At 39.3% G+C, this 11,269-nt stretch overlaps 1 protein-coding gene across 2 annotated transcripts in view; it reads right to left on the bottom strand.

The window, feature by feature from the left end:
• Positions 1-6,547: 6,547 nt before the first annotated feature.
• The window catches only part of ALKAL1 (ALK and LTK ligand 1), an 82,936-nt gene continuing 78,214 nt past the window's right edge, over positions 6,548-11,269 (bottom strand). For both annotated transcript variants that reach the window (XM_075828332.1, XM_075828330.1), the window contains one exon: positions 6,548-6,712. The gene's annotated coding sequence lies outside the window, so the exon portion shown is untranslated. The remainder of the gene's footprint in view (positions 6,713-11,269) is intronic.

Genomic DNA, 11,269 nt, shown 5'->3' with positions numbered 1-11,269 from the left:
TTGTGTACTTTGTGCATAATGTGCGTACGTTGTGCATAATGTGGTACTTTGTGTACTGTGCGTACTTTGTGCATAATGTGCCTACTTTGTGTACTTTGTGCATAATGTGCGTACTTTGTGCATAATGTGCGTACTTTGTGCATAATGTGCCTACTTTGTGTACTGTGCGTACTTTGTGCATAATGTGCCTACTTTGTGTACTTTGTGCATAATGTGCGTACTTTGTGCATAATGTGCGTACTTTGTGCATAATGTGCGTACTTTGTGTACTGTGTGTACTTTGTGCATAATGTGCGTACTTTGTGCATAATGTGCGTACTTTGTGCATAATGTGCGTACTTTGTGTACTGTGTGTACTTTGTGCATAATGTGCCTACTTTGTGTACTAGTGTTTAGGTAGTGTTAGCAATAGTTATGGCGCGGCAGGGTGGTGGTGGAGAAGGGGGGCTCAAGTTTGGGTAACAGCCCAGGGCCCATGGTATTCTTAATCCGCCACTGACTGAGCCCTGACCTTAACCCCATTGAACACCTTTGGAATGAATTGGAACTCTGAATGATGTCACAAATGTTCTTTTGGCAGAATAGTCACAAATTCCCACAGTACAAAATCTCATTGAAAGCCTTCCCAGAGAGTGGAGGATGTTATAGCTCAAAAAAGGGCGCAATTCCATGCTAATGCCCATGGTTTTAGAATAGGATTTTTTAATAAGCGTATATAGGTGTGGTGGTCAGGTGGGTCCACATACTATTGGTGATAAAATATATTAGCAGATCATGTGCTGACACTTTGTAACATTGAGATTAGAACAGAATCATTCAAACCACCCGTCCCGCCAATGTAAACTTAGGTACGTTTTCCGTGGAGTCTGTCATATTCTCAATTGTTTATGTATAAATAATTTAATATTGTGATTTGGTTTTCCTATTGCACCATTTAAAAAGTTGTGATGCACTCCAATATAATAAGGAAAACTAAATTCTGCACTGTAAAACAACATTTTAAAAGAAATTCAAATAAAGTGTATCCAGTTTGGAATTCAGATTTACATAATCCAGAAAAAGAACACATACCACCTGGGAATTTTATCATTTATTATTTTAAACAACTTAACTCATTTGTGTGTATTAAATGGAAGTCTTGACAATCCTAGAAGATTAGTCAACATTAATGGGATTGAATTGAAATTGAAATATTGTATAAAAGCATTCTTGTGCACACATAGTCTAAAATACTGAAAGTTGGAGGCTTACAGTATAAGCTCAAATCTGTTAGCAATTAATACTCACAGACGACAACTTAATATGGCTTAGAAGTTTTGGATTATACCTATGATATGTAAGATTATATAAGCTGTTCATTGATTCCATTTTCTAATAGATATGTGGATTTGAAACAAGGTTTTTGCAAGTTTACAAGAAGGCAAAGTTAACTCTAATGTGACCTATGACATCTTATCCTTAACCATGATGTTATCACATGATCTCTGTCAGTGCTGCTGACTAATTGACAAGGATCATATAATATTAATAGTCTATGACTTCACTGCTTTGTTGGAAAGAGAGCATGTGATATGTTCTGTGACTTCAAAGAAACTAAAGTCCCCTCCCCCTCTGGCACTTTCGGGGGCTAATTAGTGGACACAGTTGTGCTAACTAATATTATTCTATTCCTACATCATACTAATGTCGTTATTTTAAGAAGTCTCCTCAGATTTTCTACCGCACTCCAAACTTATATATTAATTGGCTTCCTTTTAAATTGCCAATATTGCGTGTTTGAGAAAGGGAAATTAGATTGTAAGCCCCATTGGGGACAGAGACTGATGTGAGTGATGACAATATCTGTTCATATGTTGGCATTATATAAGCAATAGATATAAGTGTCTCATAGTGACGTTTTCTTTAAAGGAGAACTCCAACAGGCAGTCATTAGCGCACATTTATTACTGTATTTTGCTCCAATGAAATTTGGCAAGAATTGTGCCTCTTTTATTTAAAGACACACACGTGTTAATAAATTGAGTCCGCTTGGAATTGCCTCACTGAATTTCATTTTGTGCCTGCTATGAGCAACCCGAATAGTTGTGGCACTAATTTTAGCCTTTTTTTAGGTTTTCCTTTTGATAAAGTCTAATAGCACATTTACAGCCTGACTATGCCAATGTTTGTGGGGGGTTTTCAAGTGCCAGAAGACAAGTCACAGAATATTGCAATCTTAGATGCAACTTTTTCCATTAAAGACATAAGCAAATAATAAATGTGGGCTATTGTCTCTACTGTGAGTCTCGTCCCTCTACATCTCCCACCTACAGAGCACACAATTTAGCTGAGATGGCTCTGAATTATGCATTTCTGTAAAGCACATGGACACCTGTTGGTTTCAATGGAGTGTTACAGATTGATATTCATCCCTCTTTGTAAAAAAATCCTGTGAAATATAAATGTGTGGTGCATATGAATACTGGTTGTCCAGATGGAATAAACCATTTAATATTTGGACTTAAAGACTTAAAGTTAATTGGTCATAAGATTACATTTTAGCGCATAGTTGTAGAAAAATGGATGTATGATAGGATTTTGCAAACAACATAGGAAAGTGAACAGTGTTTTCCCTCTTCCATTTATTTGTAAAACAAAAGCTATACGTAGCTAAAGTCTATGGTTCCCCCCGATTCCCATTTGGAGACATTACTACATACTAGTGCCCCAATAGCTACAACGTTGACTTGCTAATATTAGATAAGATTTAATGCATGTATATTTATACATATGAAATAAATGTTAGGTAGGTGCTCCGTTTGTGGAATAAATGAAGTATCAGTATGTATCGATGACTGTAATTGTGAAATAAAACTCACCGTGACCTACTGATAAACATGATGATAGATTTAATTAATTGCTACACATGGATTAACAATGTGTTTTGAACTGTGCCAAATCTACTACACCTTTATTAAAGATAATGCCTGCTGGTCTGTTTTTAGGTACAAAATTCTGTGCTGGCAAATTTAAAAAAATATTGGTATAGGTGAAGACTGTTTTTCTGACCTCATAGATTATATAATTCTGACTGCAAGCAGCTACCAATAGGGGGAGCTAATTGTATATGGATTCAAAGAGCTAGTGTTGAACGCAGTAGGAGATGTATAAATCGGTACGCAGTTAGCTCCCCCTAGTGGCAGGTATGACAGTGTCAGAGCAAGCAGGGGAGTTCAGTGCTGGGCTCCCTCTCACCATGGGTCCGTTAGCAGTCATGTGCCCTGCCTCTATGGTAGGTTTACCACTGTTTAGTCGTCTAGTGCTCTAACATAACATTTTTTGTAAGAAGGGTATGTTCACACATAGCAGATATTTCTGCCCCATACATGTGGATTGGGTTTATAAAGATCCATTCACATGCTGCCTAAACAAGCCCACTCAGATGAATGGAATGGATTTTCAGTCACAGAAATTTCTGCAAATCATCTGCCTTGCATGATCCTCGACCTAGGCCGTACTTATTGCATGCTGTTGCAGTTTGTACAAATAACCTGGAGGCCAAAGTATTCTAGAGACATTTTTCACATTTCATTGATGAGCAGTAATAAGTACCTCTAGATATTGAGATAAATAGAAAGTAGAATGTACATTGCAATCTAGAGGTCTGAGTTATAGGGGAACTGAGGAATGTGTGTAGAAATGACCTAATATTCTTCTTTTTTACATTGGTGCTTTATTAGTTTTGACGTTTTTTATTGCATGTGTTTCAGGACTGTAATATTGATGGTCTATCCTTAGGGGTATAACTCCTAGCACCTCCGCCAATCACCTCAATAAAGGGTCCCCTTCATTGTTTACTCATGCACAGTGCTATACACTTAGGTTGTGGCTGTGCCTGGTACTGCAGCTTACAGCAGCTCAGTCCTATTCAAGTTAATAGGATGAAACGTCAGTACCAGACCAGCGAAAACTAAATGTACGGTGCTTTGTAAGCAATGAATAGGATGCGGAGCACACGTCATCATGCTGCTGATCAATGTCGGTGTTAGTAGTTGGACCCCCATCGATCAGATAATTATCTGGGATTTCTGAACATCATATACAGAAGACTGAACAGAAGTATTCAATGATACCAGGCTAACCTGATTGATAGACATAAACAGCAGCTGCATAGTTGTTTGTGCAGTTGGAATAACCCTTTTAACATTAGGACTTAAAATAAATTGGTAAGAAGATTGTATTTTAGTACATAGTTTTAGCAAAATGGATGTATTATGGAATTTTATTTTGTCCTGTCTTTCTAGAGGTTCTCTACCCTAAAAAAATAGTTATATGTATTTTTCTACGACCATGCGATAACCAAAAACATAATCCAATAGCTATTAGGTCCCATTAAAGGGCTTGTCTCATGGACACGCAAGTTAGAGTAACTTCACACATGCAGGACGGCACCGTCTTTTTGCTGTGCCGCTCATTACCGCTGCGCAAAACCATACATTTTTTGTATAAATTGCCATTGTTTTGCGCAGTGAATGTTGGCCAAAGTCTGCTACACAAAACCTCAGCAACTCACAGATTTGCGAAGCGGTATTTAACCGTACGGCAAAAAGACGGTGCCATTCCGCACATATGAAGTTACTTTAAATTGGTTATAAAATCATTGATTTAAAAAGAATGTGAAAAGCAAAACAATTAGACACTTATGTATAGTATTTAATCCAGGTAAACTGCATTGCAGTTTTCTAGTCATATATTATAACTTTATTTTCAGATGTTCCATACTTACTAATACATTGTGCGATTATTCTGATGTGCAATATTTTGCAAAAGCTTTATTAAACAATATCAGATTTCTTCTGACAGTAAAACATCTCCCTAAGGCCTAGTTCACACACTTTCGGACAGAGTTACTATTGGTGTTGCGCCAGAATTCTGGCCTAAGTTGCACCTTCTTTTTGTCATAAATCATTTTAGACAAATTTATAAATGAATGAAATGCGCCAAAAAGTACAGATGTTGGAGACTTGCCCGACAAGGAGACGTGATGTATCGGGAAAGGGGACATGGCTTAAGATGCATCAATGGGACCAAAGTTATGGTGCAAAGTGGTCTAAAGTAAGTCAACCAAAAGTTTGTATAAAGAAAGATAGAAGGGTTTAAAGGATCACCAAATTTGTCATCCAGCATAAGCCACTGTGATTAAGTTGGTTCATGTCGTTTAGTTCGAAACTGTCTGAATAAGACGAAATTCACATGAACGTGTGCGTTTTGTGCGCGCAAAAAATTCAGCGTTTTTTGCGTGTTGTAGTTCTGTGTGTCATCAGTGTTTGGTGCGTGGCGGCGTGATTTTCGCGTATATGGCATCCTTATGACACGGGGTTTTGAGGTTTCGTAAATGAAATGAAGGAGGTGGTTTTAATTTTCCCTTTATCATTTCTTGAACAACTGTTACGCGAATCACTTCAATGGGTGCGTGATGTGCAAAAAATGCTAAAGTATAGGACATGCTGGGAGTTTCACACAGCAGACACACGCTGCCTGAAAAACACGGAATGTCTGAACGGCCCCATTGACTAGTATAGGTCCGTGCGACGTGCGTGATTTTCACGCGTGGATCACGGACGTGAAATATGCTAGTGTAAATAAGGCGTTTATAAATCTGCCCAATCTTAGAATTAGATGCTCCAAATGTATCACAGTGGCTCATGATGGATAATAAATCACTGCATCCTTAGACACTATTGACTAACTTTATACCACCTATTGCTTATTATATTACTTATTTTACACCACTTTTTTGCATCTTAAACCAAGACCCTTTTGGCGCATTTCATTGATAAATTTGTCTTAAATGATTTGCGCTAAAAAGAAGGTCCAACTTAGGCTAGAATTCTGGTGCAATATCAATAGTAAATCTGCATCAATAATTTTTTTAACATTTTTGATTAAACACTTGTAAAAAATCACCATTAATTTCAAGCATTTTTGGTGGTGTTTTTTATTATGTAATATTTTATGTATTTGGTGTTTTTTTTTCTGGCATTTTTGAAGTCCTGTAGAGAAGTGGATGAGAAAAGTGGCAGAAAAAAAAGCCACACCTAGAGCATTCTGTGTTTTGAAAAAAAAAACACCACAGAGCCCAATATACTGCAAAATGCCACAAACAAAAATGCTTTCTCATACTATATTTTACTATAGACTTTAAAGTAACATCTGCCCATAGACTTTTTCACGTAGAAAAAATATCACAAGAAAACGCCACAAAAAACACCATAGAAACTTTGTGTGTGAATCCAGCCTTAAGGATTAGTCTGATATTTTTATATATATATCTATATATATAGATATACATATATATATATATGTTTTCATTTCAAGTTAGTGCAAATAAAAATATATTTGAGCCTGAGCAACATATTTAATAACAATGGAGAATGTTAAATAGCAAATACAAAAAAAAGGAACAACAGACTCTGCAAGTGGTTATAATATATATTTAGTATATCATTAGTAAATATTATATACAAAGTTTTTAAATAAATAACTAAATTTATTTTATTTTCGGCCCTGGGCAGCGTGATAAAAAATGTTTTATTCACATGACTATGGAATGTTCAACTTAAAGAAAAATATGCTGTTAATGAGAAAACAGTAACTCAGATCATCATGGTATAGACGTCCGATTTCAAGGCACATTCTTGGCAAATCAGAGTTCTGTTTTAGTGGGTCAGATCTACAAGAAAATATGTTATGATATTAAAATAAATAAATCTATTATACATGCCAAATACTTTTTTTTAAATTAATTTTCACAAATGGACTACAATACAAAATAAAGAATAAGAAAAACATATTTGCATACATTATTTCATTACCCCACCTCCCTTTCCCGAGTGATAATACTTTAAGATCTTTATTCTCAAATCTCCTCTTTCCCTTCACTCAGTCATGTAATTAAATTATACAATTCAGACTTGCAGCCATCACAGGAAGGGGTTTCTTATTGATTTCAATGGGATCTACTGTATATAATTCAGTTTGCAGTTAGGTTCCTCTAGTAGTGGCTGCAGGGAGACAGAATTTCATTATTTACCTTCCAGGCTATGTGAAGGTATACCTGCATCAGAAAAACGGAGCTCCGATCGCCATAAAAATATATTATGAAATTAATCAACCCAGAATTTTTATACATGCTTATATTTAAATGGGTTTTCCAGTGAGAAGAAACTGATGGCCTATCCTCAGGTTAGGCCATCAATATCTGATCGTGGGGTTCCAACTCGGCAACCCCTGGTCAGGGGTTTTGAATGGGCAGCGACACTCAAGCGAGCACTGCTTCTTTTTCATTCCTTTAAGGGCACGACCAGACGTGGCGGAGTTTTTCCGCTGCAAATGTTGATGCAGATTTGGGGCATTTACGCAACGAATCTGCACCAACATTTGCATATTTGACAGGTAATTCAGACGTTGCAGAAAAGACAGCGGACTTGCCACAGATTTCAGTTTTTGCATTGCAAAGGCTGAAATCCGCAGTGAAATTCCGCTTCTTCTCCGCAACAGACAGTGAATGCTTCGGAGGGGAAATTCCGCACCACAGCCTATGGTCCGCAGCTGAGTTTTCCGCAATGTCTAAACTAACTTGGCTAAAAATGTATTGAAACAACTGTAAAAAACGGCCGCTGGAGAATTCCACTGCGAACTGTCTGCAGCGGAATTCCACAGCAATTTCGCCACGTCTGGCCGTGCCCTTACTGCTCCATACTGTGCAATGCCGACACACTTGTAGCACAGGTTCACAATATTACAGCTTTCTCCCATTCTCTTAAACTGTAATCGCACTGTGGATATGGAGTTTTGTGAAGTCATGCACATCAGTTTAGATTATTTTGCATGTTTACACAAAAGCATGTGGCATGGAGAGATAAAATGCAGAATTATGAATGTAAGCAATGTTCCTTATACTAGAAAAGAATTCTAAGAATACATCTTGCACAGAAGCCAAATTTAACAGATTATTTTTTTTAATTTAAGAATAAGCTGGTGAAATGCTTGTACAGAAACCCTTTCCATAACCAGCTATACATGCAAAGACGTAACTTGAAGCTACTGGGTCCTAATGCAAGATCTGTAACAAGGCTTTCTTCCATGTGCCATTTATAATACTGGTGTCCTCTTATTTGGCAGAGTAGCCTTTGGGCCACTCAGGCACCAGTTCCCAGGTGCAACTGCTACTTCTGCACCCTCTATAGTTATACCCCTGTACATATGCATGGTGGTGTCAGTGATTGGCACATATACTGTACAGATTTAGCAATCCTTATCTTGACTCTGATGACTTGCTGCAGCGTGATATCACAGAACAAAAGCCATTGAAAAAGTTCAAGTTTCTTGCCACAGAGTACTTAAAGAGGCTCTGTCACCAGATTTTGCAACCCCTATCTGCTATTGCAGCAGATCGGTGCTGCAATGGAGATAACAATAACGTTTTTATTTTTAAAAAACGAGCATTTTTGGCCAAGTTATGGCCATTTTGTATTTATGCAAATGAGGCTTGCAAAAGTACAACTGGGCGTGTTGAAAAGTAAGGGCATGCCCACACGTGGCGTATTTCCTCCGCAACTGTCCGCATCAATGCCGCACAGAATCCGCGTTGCAGATTCTGCGGCGGATCTGCCCAAAATGTGCAGTAAATTGATGCGGACTAGCTGCTGCGGACTGCGGTAAAAGTGCTTCCCTTCTCTCTATCAGTGCAGGATAGAGAGAAGGGCCAGCACTTTCCCTAGTGAAAGTAAACGACTTTCATACTTACCGGCCGTTGTCTTGGTGACGCGTCCCTCTTTCGGCATCCAGCCCGACCTCCCTGGATGACGCGGCAGTCCATGTGACCGCTGCAGCCTGTGATTGGCTGCAGCCGTCACTTAGACTGAAACGTCATCCTGGGAAGCCGGACTGGAGACAGAAGCAGGGAGTTCTCGATAAGTATGAACTTCTATTTTTTTACAGGTTGCTGTATATTGAGATCGTAGTCACTGTCCAGGGTGCAGAAACAGTTACTGCCCATCGCTTAACTCTTTCAGCACCCTGGACAGTGACTATTTACTGACGTCTCCTAGCAACGCTCCTGTAATTACGGGAGCCCCATTGACTTCCTCAGTCTGGCTGTAGACCTAGAAATACATAGGTCCAGCCAGAATGAAGAAATGTCATGTCAAAAAAGCAAGACGCATCCGCAGCACACATAACATGTGCATGACAGCTGCGGACTTCATTGCGGAATTTAGAATCTCCATTGAAGTCAATGGAGAAATTCCGCCATGAGTCCGCAACCAGTCCGCCACTGGTCCGCAACAGACAGAGCATGCTGCGGACACCAAATTCCGCTCCGCAGCCTATGCTCCGCAGCGGAATTTTACGCCTCGTCTAAACGAACACTTCTAAATAGAAGTGGAAGTCAATGGAGAAACGGCTCCGCTGCGGATTAACGCTGCGGAGTGTCCGCAGCGGAATTCAAGTGAAATTCCGCCACGTGTGAACCCAGCCTATAAGTAGAACTGGGCGTGTATTATGTGCGTACATCGGGGCGTTTTTACTACTTTTACTAGCTGGGCGTTCTGATGAGATGTATCATCCACTTCTCTTCAGAACGCCCAGCTTCTGGCAGTGCAGATCTGTGACGTCACTCACAGGTCCTGCATCGTGTCGGCCACATCGGCACCAGAGGCTACAGTTGATTCTGCAGCAGCATCAGCGTTTGCAGGTAAGTAGCTACATCGATTTACCTGCAAACGCCGATGCTGCTGCAAAATCATCTGCAGCCTCTGGTGCCGATGTGTCCTCGCTCGTCTGACACGATGCAGGACCTGGGGAAGTGACGTCACAGCGTGATCTCTGGAGAACACGCTGTGTGTCTGCACTGCCAGAAGCTGGGCGTTCTGAAGAGAAGTGGATGATACTTCTCATCAGAACGCCCAGCTAGTAAAAGTAGTAAAAACGCCCCGATGTACGCACATAATACACGCCCAGTTGTACTTTTACTTTTCAACACGCCCAGTTGTACTTTTGCAAGCCTCATTTGCATAACTACAAAAATGGTCATAACTTGGCCAAAAATGCTCGTTTTTAAAAAATAAAAACGTTACTGTAATCTACATTGCAACGCCTATCTGCTGCAATAGCAGATAGGGGTTGCAAAATCTGGTGACAGAGCCTCTTTAACGCGTTAAGTCAAGATAAAGATGGCTACATCTGTATGTCAAGATAAGTGGTTTCTTATTATGTGATCCATCTGTTGTGATAATCATGATGTTTACCTTCTACAATAAAGAGTGACCAGGAATTGTATGTTAAAAATGTCTATATGTATGTCACAGTAACCTCACTTATCCTTCTATGTAAATTTATTGAACTAAAATTAAAGTAAAACCGCATTTGAAGCCATCTTTACGAATACATGAGAAAACTGCATTAAGAACAATTCCCAGTAAGGTGACAAATTGAGCGCTACTACATCTCTACATCTATTATCTTATTATTCTTATCTGAATCGCACTCTTTAGATATTGACAATTTCCCATGGTTGCTCTCCCAACTGGCGGAAATTTTCCCTGCAGGTTTTGCCTCAAATTTGCAGCAATTACGCAATGAATCTGCTGCAAAATTTGCAAATTCAATGTATTAATCCAGACGTGGCAGACTTGCCACAGATTTCAACCATTCCAAGGGCTAAAATGCGCAGTGAAAATCCGCTGCTTCTCCACAACAGACTGAGCATGAAGCGGGTTGTAATTCTGCATTGCAAGCTATTTCCTGCAGTGTTATTTTCCGCAACGCAAAGTTAACTAAAAATCTATAAAAATCAAAGGAAAAAGTCTGCTGCGGATTTCCACTGCAGCCTGTCTGCAGTGAATTCCAAAGCAAATCCACCACATCTGAGCGTGCCCTAAAATGGCTGCAAATCAATTCTCATTGTTACATCTACAAAGTTTGTCGCCCTCTAAAGGTCATATAACTTAAGAGATAAGAGGCTAATTCGGTTTATTTTAATATCACTTCATAGGTACGAACAAACAGGGCGGATACGCTGCATAAAAGTATACAGCGTATCCACCATGGAACATCAGGGAATTCTGTCCGAAAAAACGCACCAAATTGTGGTGCAATTTTACGGGCGACATGTCCGCTGTGGAAATCCTGTAGAAAAAAAAACTTGTACTTATCATGATGCGTCCCTCTCTTCTGAGTGTAGCCTGGCCTCCTGGGATGATACTGTAGTCCATGTGACCGCTGCAGT

This window comes from Rhinoderma darwinii, chromosome 5, assembly GCF_050947455.1.
Source record: "Rhinoderma darwinii isolate aRhiDar2 chromosome 5, aRhiDar2.hap1, whole genome shotgun sequence".
Lineage (NCBI taxonomy): Eukaryota > Metazoa > Chordata > Amphibia > Anura > Rhinodermatidae > Rhinoderma > Rhinoderma darwinii.
The sequence above is the reverse complement of the archived record's forward strand: the minus strand, read 5'-3'. Positions and strand labels throughout refer to the sequence as shown.